The sequence below is a fragment of the Melanerpes formicivorus genome, unplaced genomic scaffold (genome assembly GCF_026170545.1).
Source record: "Melanerpes formicivorus ecotype bairdi unplaced genomic scaffold, bMelFor1.0.p_v2 SCAF_1, whole genome shotgun sequence".
NCBI classification, from domain to species: Eukaryota; Metazoa; Chordata; class Aves; order Piciformes; family Picidae; genus Melanerpes; species Melanerpes formicivorus.
The window spans coordinates 3032542-3052221 of record NW_027142353.1 but is presented as its reverse complement, the minus strand read 5'-3'; the positions used below and the strand labels follow the sequence as shown (position 1 = coordinate 3052221).

General features: G+C 43.3%; 1 long non-coding RNA gene and 1 other non-coding gene across 3 annotated transcripts in view; one reads left to right on the top strand and one right to left on the bottom strand.

The window, feature by feature from the left end:
- Positions 1 to 19680, bottom strand: part of LOC137448306 (uncharacterized) — a 565471-nt gene that overhangs the window by 30196 nt on the left and 515595 nt on the right. The window lies entirely within an intron of this gene.
- Positions 8522 to 8640, top strand: LOC137445180 (5S ribosomal RNA). Its single transcript, XR_010988352.1, has one exon. It is a non-coding gene; the product is annotated as a 5S ribosomal RNA (ribosomal RNA).

The following is a 19680-nucleotide window of genomic DNA, read 5'->3' as shown; positions in this document are numbered from 1 at the left end:
CCCCTAAGCCTTCTCCTTGCAAAGCTGAACAAACCCAGTTCTGTCAGCCTTTCTTTGCATGGCAGGTCTTCCAGTCCTTTGATCATTCTCATGGTCCTTGTCTGAACACTTTCCAGCCTGTCTGCATCTTTTTTGTACAGCAGGGACCTAAACTGCATGCAGTATTCTAGGTGTGGCCTGACAAGCAAGTGGGACAATGACTTCATCTCTGCTGCTAATGCCCTTGTTGATGCAACCCAACATCCTGTTGGCCTTCTTTGCCAATGCAGCACACTGTTAACTCGTGCTGAGCTGCTTGTTCACCAAGACCCCCAGGTCTCTTTCAGCAGGGCTGCTCTCCAGCCAGGTGGATCCCAGTCTGAGCTGCACTCCTGGGTTGTGTATTCCCAGGTGCAAGGCCTGGTAGGCAATTTCTTTTGCAGAACTATAGAAACAGGGCATGTTTATGACATAGAAACCAGCAACTTTACATATATAAAACTAAAAATGGTAACGTTGGTTATAGTTAATATTTCATATTAAAAAATGAAATACTAAACTTAAAGCTGAATATTTAACATATTTGGGCTGAAAGCAGGGAGGATGTTTCTGCAAGCTAGCAGATCTGTGGTCACCTAGAAAGCCTATATACTTTTCCTTAGGATACTTGACAGAGTTTCTTTCAAAATACTGCACAGGACAAATGTGACTAGGAATTGGTATAAAAACTCCTCGTTGCTTTTGATTTGGTATTTTCATCTGTAACAAATACAAGAATAAAATCATTTTAGTGGGGAATTTCATACTGCAAGTGTTTCTGTACTGTAAAATAAGACTACCACTGTATTAGCATCCCCATGTGAACATGAGCACTCAGACTTGGCATTGTTGGCTGCATTTGTAACACATACCACCTTCTACTGCATTTAACTAAAGCCAAGCAAACATCACCTGCTTTCTCTCTGGGCTCCTTACTTACATGCTTTTGGAACTCTTGAAGAGATAAAGGTAATAAGAGATATACAAATCCTAATCAAAGGTTTTTCTAATAACTGGGGTTTTTTTTAGCCAAAAGCAGCAGCCTGAGGAAGGATAAGAACAATGCAAGGACCTTTGGTCCTTTTCCTTATGTATTCTCCTAGTTTCCAAGTGTCTTCTATTCCTGGGTTTCCTGAACATGATATGGTTTGTCTATTTAGTAATCCTCAATGGTGCTTTTTCCAGTACTTGCCTGGTTTCCTTTGGACTATATATGCTACTTGAATAGCAGCAGCCTTTATCAGTTGATGTCTGTTGCATTAAAAATTGCCACTTCTTGTTTGTTTTGAACCTATCTTAATGTTCCCTGCATGGTAAGCCTGCCTAGCATACTTATGCTAGTCATGATTCTGCAGATGTATAACACTCAACTTGAAATTCCTTCTTTTAAACTGAAACACATTGGCTTATTCCTTGTCTGACCGAAGGCATGGAATAGCTTTTATGTTTACTGTCCTGTGAAACTTCTTTGGGTCCTATATTTTCTGTACTGCAGCATTAAACATGCTGTTAAGTACTGGCTTGTTTACTTCCTTGTTGTTTATTCCTTTTTTAGTAATTTCTGATACTTAACTTGCTTTTTAAATTTGACCTGAGTACTGAGCAGTTCTTACAGAATTATCTATCGTAACTACAAGATCTCACTCTTGAGTGGTAATAACCCCAGAGGCCATTGTTTAGTATGTGAAACTATGGTTGTTTATTTCCATGTGTATATTTATTTTTATGCTGAATTGCATCTCTCATTATATTTCTTTCTCAGTCTTATATGCCTTTCTACAGTTCTTCCATTTGCCACTAGTCTTATACTCTTAACTTTTTCATTGCCAAATGTTATCACTGTGGCCCCTTTTTGAGGTTAGTTATGAATAGTCAAGCAGCACAAGACCTAGCAAACACTCTGCAGTGGGTCACTGGTGTCTGGCAGGAACTGACTCTTAATTCCCATTCCTTTTCAGTGATTGAGTAAAATGCAGTTCTGTCTACCACTTACTCAGTGTAAGAATAAGAAACTATCTTTAGTGTCACATACATCACAGCTATGAGAGCTTAAGCACAGTCATGAATCTATTTCTGTGGTGAGCATGACATTCTAGATAACTATCAGAATCGCTGACATTTGTAATTGTATAATTACATTTTAGACTTAGAAAATTCAAGTACCTTTAAGGAAGACAGTAGAGTACTGAAAAAGACAAGCCTTGTGCCCATTAAATCGCTTTTAGGAGAGATGGTAAGGAATCTGGGTTTTTTTTTAGGCAATAATGTGAACCAAAAAATCTGTCCACAAAAAAAAAGCTGCATGATAGTCAGGCCAAGACACTTGACCCTGTTAGGTCTGTATCCATGAAAAGTGCATTTGTCAGCTAATGTTCTTTCCTTCCTCTTGGTCTCCAGCTGTGCAAATACTGGTTCAGTTCTAGACTTGCTTTTGGATTCCATCAGTTGGTTCCCTCTCAGGTGAACTTGAATGCTGTTGTGGGCATACTTCAGGGACTACTCCCAGCAGGCTGCACCAGGTTGGTTCCTTCAGTCTCCCCTGCACTCCTGACTTTCAAATACTCCCATCTACTTTTACATGCTTATAGAAACCCATCAGCCTTCATTATTTAAATACACTTTAAGTAAAAAGCGTAAAAAATTGCAGTAACCTAAGCATCAGCAGTGACCCATAACAAAATGCTGTGTAGTATGACTGTAGACAGCCTGCTAAACAGGGGGGCTTTGCGTTACTGTGGATGATCGCAGCTAGGAACATAAGCATGCCTTTAGTAGTGGAGATTCAACTCTTTGAACCACAAATATTACTTTTAATTAAAAAGCCCATAAAGCAGCATTCCAGAGAATGAAAGGTGTGCTGAAGTAATTCCGACCTTTGAAAGAGGGTGCTAAGAGAATTGAGGACCTGTCACTCAGCATCAGCAGTAGCAAATAGTTAATCAGTGGACCTGGGATTTCATTGGCAAAGAATGAAATAACTAAATGTACAGAGTTCCATTCAAACACTGTTTGGTAATGTCAGTGGGCTAGGTTGGGTTTTTTTAGTAGTTATGGATTTGCATGTCAGGTCTTGGTGCATTATGCTGCAATTTATGCAAGATAATTTGAACTTAAAATGCACCATTTGTATCATTCAGTAAAAAGCAGAAATATATTGTGGTGTTACCTGTTTTTCTGTCGTGTTACCTTGGGAGTGAGACTTGGGGAAAAAAAAACAAGCCTGTACAAATGTAAAAAAAAAAACCAACCAACCAAAAACAGTTCTTGAAAAGTGGTAAGTCACAGCTACTTTACTGAGAGGATTTTATGAAGTTGTAGAAAGTTCCTACTAGATACAGAAAATAGGTTTATGAAGTACAACTAGTGAGAGTTAATCAGTAGTGCTGCCTGTGTCCACGTTGGAAGAGACCTCCAAGATCATTGGGTCCAACTGATCACCCAGCTAGACCATGGTACTAAGTGCCTCATCTAGTCTTTTCTTAACACCTGCAGGGATGTTGACCCTCACCACCTCCCTGGGCAGCCCATTCCAATGGCCAATCTCTTTCTGTGAAGAACTTCCTTTAAAGTTCAAGCCTAAACTTCCCCCAGCACAGCTTGAGACTCTTTAGGAAGGACAGGCAGGGTAGGAGGGGAGAGGTGTTGCTCTCTATATCAGTGACCAGCTGGAATCAGTGGAGCTCCCCCTGGGCAAGGATGATGAGCTGGTTGAGAGCATATGGGTGAAGATTAAAGGGAAGACAGGGAAGGTGATGTTACTGTAGGGGTCTGCTACAGGCCACCTGACCAGCAGAACCAAGCAGATGAGGCCCTCCACAAACAAATAGAAGTGGCTTCACATTCACAAGCCCTGGTCCTCGTGGGGGATTTCAACCACCCTGACACCTGCTGGAGGGACAACACAGGTGGGCACCAGGACACACTGGCACACAAAAAGAAACTCTACAAGGAGTGGAAGAAAGGACAGCTGGAATTGGGGGGCATATAAGGAAGCTGCCAGAGCAGCAGGAGACCTGGTTAGAAAAGCTAAAGCTCAGTTAGAATTAAATCTAGCCAGGGACAGTAAAAATTTCTGTAGGTATATTAATGGTAAAAAGCAGACTAGGGAAGTTGTGGACCCCCTCAGAGTCCAGAGTAGGGCCACAAGGATGATCAGAGGGCTGGAGCACCTCTCCTATGAGGACAGACTGAGAGAGTTGGGACTATTCAGTCTGGAGAAGAGAAGGCTCCGAAGAGACCTAATTGTCACCTTCCAGTATCTTAAGGGGGCCTACAAGAAAGCTGGGGCGGGACTTTTGAGAGTGCCAGGTAATGATAGGACTGGGGGAATGGAACAAAAATAGAAATGGAGTGAATGTTAGGAAGAAATTCTTCACCATCAGGGAGCGGAAAGCTATTAGCAGCTCTCCTGGTTTTTGGCCAGAGGGGTTCTTGTGCTGTTCATATATTGTAAATACCTGTAAATACTGCATATTTTGTACATATTCATTGCATTTCATTGTAGATTGTAGTTTTGCTTGTAGATAGAGCTTCATTTGCTTCCCATTGGGCTTGTCTGCAATTTAATGCTGGGGGGCAGAATTTTCAACCCACCACACCTAGGATAGATCCCATCCAGTCCCATAGACTTGTGGGGATCCAAGTGGCTGAGCAGGTCTCTCACTGCTTCCTCCTGGATTACAGGGGTACTATACTGCTCCCTGACTCCATCTGCCAGCTCAGGAGGCCAGTTGTCCTGAAGACAATCTATCCTACTATTGAAAATGGAGGCAAAGAAGGTGTTAAGTAAGGTCCACTGTTTATACTTTGAGAAAGTTGTAGGGAGACAAGGATAACTTAAATGAAAACCACAAAAACGTCCACAACTAGAGAACAAGCCTAATGAAAGAAACTCTGGAGTATTCAATTTCCAAAAGAGAAGTTCAGAAAAGACAGAAGTACCATATTTAGAATAAACCTTTATTTAGAATAAACCAAACCAGGTTGGAAGAGACCTTCAAGATCACCGCGTCCAGCCCACCAACCAATCCAACCCACCCAAACAGCTAACCCATGGCACCAAGCACCCCATCAAGTCTCCTCCTGAAAACCTCCAATGATGGCGACTCCACCACCTCCTTGGGCATGCCCTTACACACAGAATAAATATGCCCTTGCACACAGACTAAAGTCCTATGGCTACATCTTTTTAACCTAATAGAGAAAACATTCCAGAACCAGTAGATGATATTAGACAAATCATACCTTAAAAATAAAGGACTGAAGATAAGCAAACTTCAGTAATAGCATACTAGCGAAATAGCAAACCTGCTTGATGTTAAGAATAATTCTAAAAGACATGATTTAATCCAGTTTATGGGGAAAAGTCTACAATACTCTGTAAGGTGTTTGGCATACCGGCTGAGGCAGGTCCTTCTGACTGCAGAGTCCATCAAGGGCAGTGTAAGACAGCTCTAAGTAATGCGAAGAAAATTAGGAATGTTTAGGATGAGTATCTGTGATGTTTCTGTCAGTAAGATAAATGGAGGCCTGGTTTCTGAGACATATAAACATTACCTGGTAAAAAAACCAAGCACCACAACTATTAATTATCTGACCTAGCAATCTAGAATATATTGAGTCTAGGCACTTTTATTATAACTTTACAAATACTCCTATTTTCTCACCTCTGATTCTTAACATGTAATGAGAGACCAGCTCACGAAAATGAGTCTCTGAAAGCTCAGTGATCATTGCAAGGGCAAGTGGGAGTTTAATGATTGAATGTAACTTTCAGTGAAGGAAATGGGAAACATAGGAATGCAAGAGGTGGTACTTGGCCTTGCTATGGTTGCCCAAGGGAGCAGCTGGGAGCAGGGAAGGAGGCCATGGTAGGGTGAAGAAGCTGAGGGGCATCCCAGCTTGACTTTGATTATTTTATTTGTGCACCAGATTCAAAACTGGTATGTTTGAGGACAGCAATAAGTAATCTTCATTTAGATAATCTTCCTATTTAATGGATGCAAGATACAGGAAAAATACTAGGGTTAGTAGGTCCTCATACTGCCCTACTCCCCACCCACAGGTACAGTCCCTTTAACAAATGGTGCTGGGATTGTTTACTAACCGCTCTTGGCAATGCTGAAGCTGTGCCAGGGTACTGCACAAGTGAGGGGCATTCACACAGAAGGCAGAAAAATACACAGGCTGGTAATTTGGCCTGTATTTTTAGCTTAGTATGTCAGGCTATGCATTTCACTGTGAAGAACGATATCACTAATAAAATTGCCAGTTATGTCGATCAGTGACTGTCTGCTCCGGTTAGATGACTTTGCAGCAGCCATTCCCTTTTTAGATGAATTGGGCCAAATTCAGCAGTGACTTGCACTCTGTGAAGTTTTGTTAAAGTCAGTGAAATGAAGGAATTATAGGACATGGATCAGCTGTGGGTGATGAAATGGAGGACATAAAGACATTATTTTGTTTGGGCAGGTCCTTTAGCTTTCCTGTGCCAGGGCAGTCTAGTTAAAATAGGTTATTTTCATTCAAAAGGTATTTTAAAAAATAATTAAAAATTAAAATGCTTTTCCTCAAGTGCCAAAGATTTTCCCTCATTGTGGTGTTATCATAATTTGTCATTCTACGTCTTGTACTCCCATTTGTCTTCTGTGAGCTGGGTTTTCTGCCAACTACATCTGCCACAATTCACCATTTTCCTCTCTCTACCCTCAGTTTTAATTCTTTCGTTACACAGGGTCAGGCTTCAATGTCTTCCACTATTTCAGCAGTCTTTTCTACAATATTTCCCCAAGAGAATCAGGTAGTATTCAATAAAGTGGTTCCTTGGAAACTTTTTTTTCTCTCAGAAACAGGTTTTATAGAATTATTTCCCTTAGCCCTAATATGTGCACACTTATAAGAGAGAGATTGGAATCTCACAATGCTCTGCATAGCCAAATCTGTTCTGTGTCCTGGTGCACAAACTTCTCTATTTATGTATCCCTAAAATACCTTTAGAATATTATAGTGCGCAGTGTAGGTATCTAAATCATTGGCATGCGTATGCCAATCTTGTGTGTAGAGATATCACATCAATATAGGGATATCCTTCATTCCTCTAAAATAGAACTTCTGTTTTTTATTGTTGCTGTCGTGTGCTGTGTCAATTACTAGATATCTGAGTTGCATTTGGCATTTGTTTATAAGTTTAGATTTAGGAAAAATTCTCACACAGAAGAGAGAGCAGTACTTTGCCCTGTTTTCAACACACTCATCTTTTTCTGTCCCAGCTTTGATAATCAGCTGATACAGAATCACAGAATCGCCAAGGTTGGAAAAGACCTCAAAGATCATCAAGTCCAACCTGTCACCACAGACCTCATGACTAAACCATGGCACCAAGTGCCACGTCCAATCCTCTCTTGAATATCTTCAGGGATGGTGACTCCACCACCTCCCTGGGCACCACATTCCAATGGCTAACGACTCTCTCAGTGAAGAACTTTCTCCTCACCTCGAGCCTAAACTTCCCCTGGCACAGCTTGAGACTGTGTCCTCTTGTTCTGGTGCTGGTTGCCTGGGAGAAGAGACCAACCCCCTCCTGGCTACAACCATCCTTCAGGTAGTTGTAGAGAGCAATAAGATCTCCCCTGAGCCTCCTCTTCTCCAGGCTAAACAATCCCAGCTCCCTCAGCCTCTCCTCATAGGGCTTGTGCTCAAGGCCTCTCACCAGCCTTGTTGCCCTTCTCTGGACATGTTCTCATGTCTCAATGTCCTTCTTAAACTGAGGGGCCCAGAAGGGGACACAGTACTCAAGGCGTGGCCTAACCAGTGCTGAGTACAGGGGCACACATACAACTCTTTTTGTGTTACAAACCTTTGTATCTACAAGTGTGACTGTTTCATCTTTGCAGCAATTAAAGTTTGTTGTTTCACACTTTTGCAAGGAGGGTATTGTTATCCTCCATAATTTTCATGCTTATTTCAGTCATTATTAAAAAAAAAAAAAATAAAAAATAATAATAAAAGGACCAACCAAACAAAAACTTCCAATATTCATAAAACACAAACCAGAAGGATAAATGTACTGAAAACTGTTGCATATTCCACTAGATGGCAGACAAATATTTTCAACCAGTCTTGCAGCTTTGTAAAGTACTCTTCTGATAGGTTTGCATGGATTCTAATAAATAGTATCTTAGGATCAATTTCCAGTTTAATGAAGGATTGGTGCAATTTAACCTTTTGATTTATTTTTAAAACATTTTAAAAACTAGAAAGAAGAATTTAAAAAAATGTGCTATTGATTTAATGACTTTGGCTGACAAAAGAGAGAACTGAGGTTTAAGCACTCAACATGTTTTATATTTTGCATTTACTCAGATGGGCTATACCAGCAGCAAAATAGCCACAACAGAGAGAGTTTTCAGCATAGCAAATCTGTAGTGGCATCTTTTCCCCTTTCGTTCAGAGCAATAAAATGTGGGCAAGCTATCTTAGAAACTGCACCAACGGACCCACTCAGGCCTACGGCCATACCACCCTGAGAACGCCCGATCTCGTCCGATCTTGGAAGCTAAGCAGGGTTGGGCCCGGTTAGTACTTGGATGGGAGACTGCCTGGGAATACCGGGTGCTGTAGGCTTATTTTGGGGATCAGAGTGGCTGGAGAGCTCCCAAACAGAGAGGGACCGGGGGGGTACTGATCGACAGCCGCCTGAATATGAGCCAGCAGTGTGCCCAGGTGGCCAAGAGGTCCAATGGCATCCTGGCCTGCATTAGGCATAGTGTGGCCAGCAGGATCAGGGAAGTCATTGTGCCCCTGTACTCTGCACTGGTTAGGCCACACCTCGAGCCCTGTGTCCAGTTCTGGGCCTCTCAGTTTAAGAAGGACATGGAAACACTTGAACGTGTCCAGAGAAGGGCAACAAGGCTGGTGAGAGGCCTTGAGCACAAGCCCTATGAGGAGAGGCTGAGGGAGCTGGGATTGTTTATTCTGGAGAAGAGGAGGCTCAGGGGTGACCTCATTGCCCTCTACAACTACCTGAGAGGTGGTTGTAGCCAGGAAGGGGTTGGTCTTTTCTCCCAGGCAACCAGCACCAGAACAAGGGGACACAGTCTCAAGCTTCACCAGGGGAGGTTTAGACTCAAGGTGAAGAGAAAGTTCTTCACCGAGCGAGTCATTCATCATTGGAATGTGCTGCCCAGGGAGGTGGTGGAGTCACCGTCCCTGGAGGCGTTCAAGAGGAGATTTGACGTGACACTTGGTGCCATGGTCTAGTCATGGGGTCTGTGTTGATAGGTTGGACTAGATGATCCTCGAGGTCTCTTCCAACCTTAGTTATACTGTGATACTGTGATAACCATTTTAGCTTTTTAGGTTTTGTTGTTTATATACTTTAGAATAAACTTATTAGAATTAGAATAAACCAAACCAGGTTGGAAGAGACCTTCAAGATCATCGTGTCCAACCCATCAACCAATCCAACCCACCCAAACAGCTAACCCATGGCACCAAGCACCCCATCAAGTCTCCTTCTGAACACCTTCAATGACTGTGACTCCACCACCTCCCCAGGCAACCCATTCCATAGCGCAATCACTCTTTCTGTTTAGAACTTCTTCCTAGCATCCAACCTGAACCTCCCCTGGCACAGCCTGAGACTGTGTCCTCTTGTTCTGGTACTGGCTGCCTGGGAGAAGAGACCATCATCCGCCTGTCTACAACCTCCCTTCAGGTAGTTGTAGAGAGTAATAAGGTCACCCCTGAGTCTCCTCTTCTCCAGGCTGAGCAACCCCAGCTCCCTCAGCCTCTCCTCATAGGGCTTGTGTTCAATGGGGGAGGCACACAAGGCAGCTAATCAGCAACCTACAACATTTAAGACAAGAAGGGACAGTTGAGGTAAGAGTCATTGAATGACAGAATCACAGAATGGTTTGGGTTGGAAGGGACCTCCAAAGGTCATCTAGTCCAACCCACCTGCAGCAAGCAGGGACATCTTTAACTAGACAGGTAGCTCAAAGCCCTGTCCTACCTGACCTCGAACATCTCCAGGCATGAGGCATCTACTGCCTCTGTGGGAAACATGTTCCAGTGTTTCACTGCCCTCATTGTAAAAAATTTCTGCCTTGTATCTAGTCTAAATCTGCCCTCTTTCAGTTTAAAACCATTACCCTTCATCCTGTTGCAACAGGCCCTGCTGAAAAGACTGTCCCCATCTTTCTTATAGTATCTCCCTGTGATAGTTTTCATGGTCCTGTTCTAGACCAGTACCCTTAAGTCCTTCTTTGCAGGGCTGCTCTCAATCCCATCATCCCCCAGCCTGCCTTGATGTCAGATATTGCCTCAACCCAGGTTCAGGATATTGCACTTGGACTTACTGAACCTTATGAGTTCCACATGGGCCCATTTCTCAAGCTTGTTGTAGGTTTGGATTGCACCCAAACAAATTGCAAATTTACCCTCTGGAGTAAATTTACCACACTTACTCAGAATTTGGAAGTAAAATGAAATTATGTTTACAAAAGTAGACTAAATATAAAAGTATAATAGGTAATAAACATATACAAAATATGCTTACATATATTCACAGTTTAACAACACCACAATACCCCCTTGTACAATACTTCAAAACAAGAAGATCAGTCAGGCAGCATGCAAGGTCAGAAGCAGAAATAGAGCAGCCAGAAGCAAAGCAGGAGGCAGTTGAGAGAGAAAAATCAAGCTAGTGCTGCAAGATATAAGATATTCAGTAGTCCAATGGACTGAGATAAACTTATCTTGCATTATTCTGTGCCCAGCTTCTAAAGGCTGTCCATCCCTAGACTTGAATTCTCTGGGGAAAAAAAACAGACCAAACCAAACCAACAAACCAAGCACAGCCTTAAAACTGTAACACTTGTCCAGGTCACGTTAAGGCAGCATATACCCTAATGACAGTATAGGAAGATGTGCCTCCCTGGTGAGTATGTACCAATGGATGTACCAATACCTTTGCAGCATCACAGTTTAAATTAAAACAAAACAAAACAAAACAAATAAATAGCTGCATTTATTATATGTAGCAAAACAGGTAAGAATTATGACAATTTTTACTATTTCTTGTAGTAAAAAAAAGAAAGCAGAGGCAGGATGAATTCTCCTGCCTGCCCTCTGGGTAGGAGCTCATTTCTCTCCACCAAATACATTCCCAGATCTGTTGCTTGCCTGTGGTCTTCAAAATGAGAGGAGGGTGGAGGAAGTATGGAGATTTCCTAAAGTAGGGTATTTCAGCGGGAGAGTGCCATGTCACTATTTGGCTTCTTGCCATATATTATAATTTAGAATAAAAAATTAGAATAAATCAAACCAGGTTGGAAGAGACCTTCAAGATCATTGCGTCCAACCCATCAACCAATCCAACCCACCCAAACAGCTAACCCATGGCACCAAGCACCCCATCAAGTCTCCTTCTGAACACCTTCAATGACGGCGACTCCACCACCTCCCCGGGCAACCCATTCCATAGTGCAATCACTCTTTCTGTATAGAACTTCTTCCTAACATCCAACCTGAACCTCCCCTGGTGCAGCCTGAGACTGTGTCCTCTTGTTCTGGTACTGGGTGCCTGGGAGAAGAGACCATCATCCGCCTGTCTACAACCTCCCTTCAGGTAGTTGTAGAGAGTGATAAGGTCACCCCTGAGTCTCCTCTTCTCCAGGCTGAGCAACCCCAGCTCCCTCAGCCTCTCCTCATAGGGCTTGTGTTCCAAACCCCTCACCAACTTTGTTGCTCTTCTCTGGACTCGTTCCAGCAAGTCAACATCCTTCCTAAACTGAGGGGCCCAGAACTGGACACAGGACTCGAGGTGTGGCCTAACCAGTGCAGTATGCAGGGGCAGAATGACCTCCCTGCTCCTGCTGGCCACACTGTTCTTGATGCAGGCCAGGATGCCATTGGCCCTCTTGGCTGCCTGGGCACACTGCAGGCTCATGTTCAGCCTACCATCGACCAGCACCCCCAGGTCCCTCTCTACCTGGCTGCTCTCCAGCCACTCTGACTCCAGCCTGTAGCACTGCATGGGGTTGTTGTGGCCAATGTGCAGAACCCAGCACTTGGATGTGTTAAATTTCATGCCGTTGGACTCTGCCCATCTGTCCAGCCTGTCGAGGTTCCTCTGCAGAGCCTCTCTACCCTCCAGCAGATCAACTCTTGCCCCCAGCTTGGTGTCGTCAGCAAATTTACTGATGATGGACTCAATGCCCTCATCCAGATCATCAATAAAGATGTTAAAGAGTACAGGGCCCAGCACTGATCCCTGGGGCACACCACTAGTGACTGGCTGCCAGCTGGATGTGGCACCATGCACCACCACTCTCTGGGCTCGGCCTCCAGCCAGTTCCTAACCCATCGCAGTGTGCTCCCGTCCAAGCCATGGGCTGACAGCTTGGCCAGGAGTTTACTATGGGGGATAGTGTCAAAGGCCTTGCTGAGGTCCAGGTAGACTACATCAACAGGCCTCCCCACATCCACCAGGCGGGTCACCTGATCATAGAAGGAGATCAGGTTGGTCAGGCAGGACCTACCCTTCCTAAATCTATGCTGGCTGGGCCTGATCCTTGGCCATCCTGTAAGTGTTGTGCACTCAGGATGACCTGTTCCATGATCTTGCCTGGCACTGAGGTCAGGCTGACAGGCCTGTAATTCCCTGGCTCATCCAACTGGCCCTTCTTATGGATGGGCACCACGTTGGCCAGTTTCCAGTCCTCTGGGACCTCGCCAGTGAGCCAGGACTGCTGGAAAATGATGGAGAGTGGCTTGGCCAGCTCATCTGCCAGCTCTCTCAGCACCCTAGGATGAATCCCATCTGGTCCCATGGACTTGTGGGGACTCATGGACAACCTGTAGCTCCCACCATAATTAGATTAGGTTATCAAGGGTTATAATCCCCACCCCTGTCCCAGTCCTCCCCACAGTTCACACACTAAGTCCTTCCCTAAATATTTAATAATATTGTAATTTTATTCTTTAGGGTGACGGTATCATAGCAAAAGAAAAAATAAAACAGATTATTTCAGCCATCCTTAAACAACTGTTTTTCTCTGCAGTCAGTGGAGAGAGGCAAGCTCTCAGTGGAGAGGGGCAATTCGGAGCACTGAAGTTATTCTTCGTCTCTGAATTGCTCTCTAAAGGAAACTCTCCTCTGACTGAAGAGGTAACCCAAGGAGAGTAGTATCCTGAGGCTAAGATTAGTCTTTGCAAATATTCCCATTAGATCATCTACTCTGACTTCCTGTATTTCACAAGCCTTTGAATTTCACCCAACAGCCTCTCTGTTGAGTTCAATAGCTTATGTTTAGATAAAACATATCCAAAAAGACATTTATTCTTGAGCTGAAGACATTAATAGATATAGTGTACCCACCACTTCCTTTGTTGGTTTGTTCCATAGTTAATCATCTCCACTGTTAAACTTTGTGTGCTTTCTTTCTTGTTTTAATTTATCTGGCTTGAGCTCAGTGCACAGCTGCTTGTTATGCTTATTCCTTCTTAACTCAACAACCCTTTAGTCTGTGGGATTTTCTCCTGAGGGAGTTATTATAATCAAGTCACTAGTCTATCTTCTTTTTGATAAACTGAAAGGATTTTCCTTTGTGTAAAGCATTTTTTCTGGTTTTCTCCAGTGCTCCTGCTGGTCTTTATTGCAGCCTGTGGTGGTTTTTCCCCTTCCCTTCTCTCTGATAGCAATCTCAGCTGTGACTGGTCTACCCTATTCACTGTTTTGCTCCAGTGTCACACTCACAATTCCCTTTGCACTACGTTCCTCAGTAATCTCTTAATTCCTTTCTGGAGTTACTGTTTTGCAGAACATAGAATCATAGAATCATGGAATGGTCTGAGTTGTAAGGGACCTCCAATGGTCATCTAGTCCAACACCCACCTCAGCTAGATCAGGTTGCACAGAGCCCTGTCAAGCCTCACCTTGAATAGCTCCAGGGATGGGGTCCCAACCACCTCCCCAGGCAACCAGTTCCAGTATTCCACTACCCTCACACTAAAGAACCTGTTCCTAACATCCAATCTAAATCCAATCTAAATTCTGTAGTTTGAAGCCATTCCCCCTCATCCTATCACTCCAGGCTTTTGCAAATAGTCTCTCACCATCATTCTTGTAGGCCCCCTTCAGGTACTGGAAGGTCATTATTAATTTTCCCTGGAGAGCCTCCTCTTCTCCAGACTGAACAACCTCAGCTCCCTCAGCCTGTCCTTATAGGAGAGGTGTTCCAGCCCCCTAATAATTTTTGTGGCCCTCCTCTGGACCCACTCCATCAGGTCCATGTCCTTCCTGTACTGAGGGCACCAGGCTGGATGCAGCACTCCAGATGAGGTCTCACCAGAGCAAAGTTGCAGAATCACCCTTCTAGATCTTCTGGCAATACTTCTTTTGATGCAGCCTGGGATGTGATTTGCCTTCTGGGCTGCATGCAGACACTGCCTGCTCATGTCCACCTTCTCATCCATCAGCACCCCCAGTCCTTTTTCTGCAGAGCTGTTTTCTGTCACTTCCTGTCCCAGTCTGATTTGTTCTGGCACAGGTGCAGAACCCTGCACTTGCTCTTGTTGAACCGCCTGATGTTCACCTGTGCCCACCTATCCAGCTTGTCCAGGTCCCTCTGGATGACATCCCATCCTTCTGGCATATGGAGAGCATCACTCAGCTTGGTGTCATCTGCACTTACTGATGGTGTACTCTATCCTACTGTCTATATCATTGGTAAAAATAATAAACAATACTGGTCCCAGTACAGACCCCTGAGGGAGACCACTTGTCACTGTTCTCCATCTGAACTTCAAGCCATTGAGCACTACCCTCTGGATGTGACCATGCAGCCATTCCTTATCCACTGAACAGTCCACCCATCAAATCCACATCTCTCCAACTTGGGAAGTAGGATGTTGTGGGGGACCATGGCAAAGGCCATGCAGAGGAGCCTGGGGTTGCTTAGCCTGGAGAAGAGAAGGCTCAGAGGAGACCTTATTGCTCTCTAGAACTACCTGAAGGGAGGTTCTAGGCAGGTGGGGATTGGTCTCTTCTCCCAGGCAACCAACAACAAGAGGACACAGTCTCAAGCTGCACCAGGGGAGGTTTAGGCTGGATGTTAGGAAGAAGTTCTTCATAGAAAAAGTGATTGGCCATTGGGATGGGCTGCCCAGGGAGGTGGTGGAGACAGAATCACTGGAGGTGTTTAAGAGGAGACTGGATGAGGCACTTGGTGGAGGCACCACTTTAGATGGTGTTGAGTGATAGGTTGGACTTGATGATCTTGAAGATCTTTTCCAACCTGGTTACTTCTCTTCTCTTCTCTTCTCTTCTCTTCTCTTCTCTTCTCTTCTCTTCTCTTCTCTTCTCTTCTCTTCTCTTCTCTTCTCTTCTCTTCTCTTCTCTTCTCTTCTCTTCTCTTCTCTTCTCTTCTCTTCTCTTCTCTTCTCTTCTCTTCTCTTCTCTTCTCTTCTCTTCTCTTCTCTTCTCTTCTCTTCTCTTCTCTTCTCTTCTCTTCTCTTCTCTTCTCTTCTCTTCTCTTCCCTTCCCTTCCCTTCCCTTCCCTTCCCTTCCCTTCCCTTCCCTTCCCTTCCCTTCCCTTCCCTTCCCTTCCCTTCCCTTCCCTTCCCTTCCCTTCCCTTCCCTTCCCTTCCCTTCCCTTCCCTTCCCTTCCCTTCCCTTCCCTTCCCTTCCCTTCCCTTCCCTTCCCTTCCCTTCCCTTCCCTTCCCTTCCCTTCCCTTCCCTTCCCTTCCCTTCCCTTCCCTTCCCTTCCCTTCCCTTCCCTTCCCTTCCCTTCCCTTCCCTTCCCTTCCCTTCCCTTCCCTTCCCTTCCCTTCCCTTCCCTTCCCTTCCCTTCCCTTCCCTTCCCTTCCCTTCCCTTCCCTTCCCTTCCCTTCCCTTCCCTTCCCTTCCCTTCCCTTCCCTTCCCTTCCCCTTCCCTTCCCTTCCCTTCCCTTCCCTTCCCTTCCCTTCCCTTCCCTTCCCTTCCCTTCCCTTCCCTTCCCTTCCCTTCCCTTCCCTCCATAGGTTGTACCTTGTCCTCTGACGTAGCCACTTGATCATAGAAAGCCATAAGGTTAGTCTGGCAGGACCTGCCCCTAGTAAAGCCATGCTAGCCATCTTGAATCACCTTCCTGTCCCCCATGTGCCTTAGCATGTCATCTAGGAGGAGGTGTTCCATGATCTTCCCAGGTATGGAGGTGAGGCTGACAGGTCGGTAGTTCTTAGGGTCCTCCTTTCTACTCTTTTAAAAAGTGGGTGTAATGTTTCCTTTCTTCCAGTCACCAGGGACTTCACCTGGCTGCCAGGACTTTTCAAATATCATGGAGAGTGGCTTGGCAACTACATCAGCTAATTCCCTCAGGACTCTGGGATGTATGTCATCAGGTCCCATGGACTTGTATATCTTCAGATTCCTCAGACGGTTGTGAACCTTGTCTTTGATTACAGTGGGAGGGACTTTGTCTTCCTGGTCTCCATCTTGTGGGCCATCAACATGAGAACCATGAGGAGAGGGGTTGATGGTGAAGACTGAGGCAAAAATGTTGTTGAGAATCTCAGCCTTCTCCTCATCTGTTGTTACTAGTTCACCACTGTTCTTCACAGCAGGGGGTGGGGGGATTTCCTCTGCTTTTCAAGGAAGGTTCAGATTGTTCCCAATTGCTTAGTTTTTCCCATGACTGTGTTAAAATGGATTTTATTTGAATTCATTCACCTTACTGAACAGTTCTCCCTTTCTGCCTGTCTTGTCATTACTGTTGTGCCAACTCTTGTGTGATCTACAAACCGTATCAGTAACATTTTTTAAATTTAATTCCAGGTTATCAATGACAAAATATCAGCTCAGCTACTGAATCTTGCAGCACCCTGCTAAAATCAGGATGGGTGCTCCTGCCTGTGTGTGCTCTTGCCTTATATAATATGATCATAATGTGTGCTTACGTATATGTTCTGACTTATCTAAATCAAGTCTCAACAATGTCTATGCTTTTAGAAATTGAATTTTAACAAGGCCTATTTTCTGCAAAGCCATCTTGACCATCATTAATCCCATTAATTGCTTTAATTTTTGAAGTACTTGAATCCCACATCAGGTTATAATATTTTCCATTAATATTCCATGTGGGTTTTTTCTTTTTGTTTGGTTTGGGGTTTTTTGGTGATGCTTGCTGGCATTAAGTTACCTGGGTCATCAGAGTTGCCCTTTCAAAAGACTGGTACTGAATTAGTACTAATTCAAGATTTATCTTATTCCTCCAGTCTTAAAAATACATCATTAAAGATTTTTTGCCTAAGATTTCCTTCATCCCACTGTTTTCCTTAGCTGCACACAACTATCTCCTTTTTAGTTTCAAGTATGAGTATATTAATATAATGTATAATATTTTAATACTTTTGTTTTGCATAATGTTTATGTCTTATTCTTTTGGCTGCACGCCATCTCAAAAGTAATCAGAGCACTTCCCTGACCCCAGACAGTATCCAAGTATGGAAATCAATTTCTTTGTGTACTGGTTAAAATGAGAATTAAGACATTGCTAATTATTGTGGGTAGTATTTGTGCTACAAACTTGCCACTGTTGAAAAAGAATTCTGTTAGGACTCATTGTATGGGAGTCACCAGATGGCACTGTTGTAAGTGTCTTACTGATTCTTTTGTCTAGAGGAGACTATAAAAAAAGGCCTTGGAAGATATACTTAGTTGTTGTTTATTTTTCCCTTATGGTAGCATGGCCCAAATCTATAGCAAACTAAATATTTTCTCACAGGCATTGTAGTAGTCCAAGAGTTTTACCTATGAACAAGCTACACACACGCTCAGACTGCAAAACTCAGAACAACCAGGCAACCTATGTGTTGGCCAGGACTATGACATTCTTCAATGGCCAAAAATGTTTTGGGAAAGTAAAAATCATTCTTTGGAGGGTGTAAAATTTAAGGAGCTCCTACACAAACTAGCAACATTTAAATCTCCCCAGAGGATGTAAATACGAAGGGAAACCTTTGTTTGGTGTTATTTGCTGCTCAGACAGAAAGGCAGCGACATTTGTAAGGCTTCATTATCAAAGTCAAACAGAAAAAGGGACAATAATAAAGTTATTTTAATGTAATGCAGCTTCAGATGAAGGTCTGAAAAAGTTCAGAAGCCAATTTCAAATCTGACATACAGAGAAGACAGAGGACTGACAAAGAAAGTGGCAGTAAAAGTATGCGGCTGTGTACTGAAGCTTGTGCAGCTATGACATTGATTTATCAAACTGCTCATTTTTGTAAATTAATATAAGGCATAAAATTTGCAAGAATATATGGAATACAATTGCAGCTATACATGCTATTTGGTGGAATTTCTCTTGCATATTTCCTGTTAAATTATTTTTCTGTGTTAGTAAAGCTGTGAATCTAGCTCCACTCACTTAGATCCTGCACACTTATTCATTTGTTTTCTACTCAGTACAAGAATTATGCCAGTTTATGTACATGTGAAACATACATGCTCAATCTTTATTTTGCAATATACATATTAGAAATACGTGGCTTAGTATTTGACACTTATTTAGCACCTGATTAAACACCATTAAACCACTTGACATTGAATATGCAATAATGTTTTCTCAATTAAAATGCCTGTTGGCATTCAATAGAATAAAAATCATCAGTTTCACGGGGAATATCCCTATAAAACACCTGTCCAGGTGTAACCTATCCCTCTGAAGTAAAAAGAAACTGCATTCATATTTATCACAATGTATAAGCTTTGTATTGTATATGTTATATTCCTATTATGGTTTAAATTAGAGTCACACAATGTCCAGCATAATTCTCTGAGGAAATATGGTTTGATACACTGTCACTCGGAAAATCCTTGTTCATACAAAATGAAACACAGGAACATTAGTATATACATTTAACATAAGCTTCAGGTTTTAAAGTCATGTCCAGAATAATCGCCCTCTAAGCAACACAGAATACCATTTCTCTCATTTCAGAAGATGGAGGCCTAACCAATGCTGCCAGACTTGTACAAGTGTTTCCTAGAGTGCAAATGTTTAAGTTGGAATGTTAAACAAATATTTTAATTGCTTCTGTAAGCTTGTTCATAGACACTTCAAATGTAAGTTCACTAGCTTACTACACTCTCAGTGTGACTTTCCTTTTTTAAGCAGGCAACCATGTTATACACCAGTGATTTTGCTACATCTCCTTTTGTAGATGGTAATTTTTATGCAAAGATGTAAGGACTGTTATTAGAACACAGTGCTGAAATATATACAAAAAGCAGAAGTCCCTCATTATTCAAGTCAGCAGCAAATGTGAGGGGAATAACTCCTTTTGGGGCCACAGCAACTACTTAGGGATGCAGAAGCGTTTCAGGAGTTAACATCTCTTGTAGCCTTGTGCTTCAAGTAGTCGGAGTCACCCTCTGTCTGACTAGGCACTGGCTAGAGTTTTCTAGCTCTCCTGGATGTATCTGAAATTGCCAGTTAAAATGCATTGATGAATAAGGGCCTTCAGATAAAGGGACAAAGGTGTTTCAGATACTATGGAGATAAAAGCCACGTTATAAGTACTTAAATGGATTCGTCATGTTGTTATTTCACTGTAACTGCATTTTTCCCTGTGTCTCTTGCCAGAGATAATCATAGTCATCTTACTCTTTCTGTTC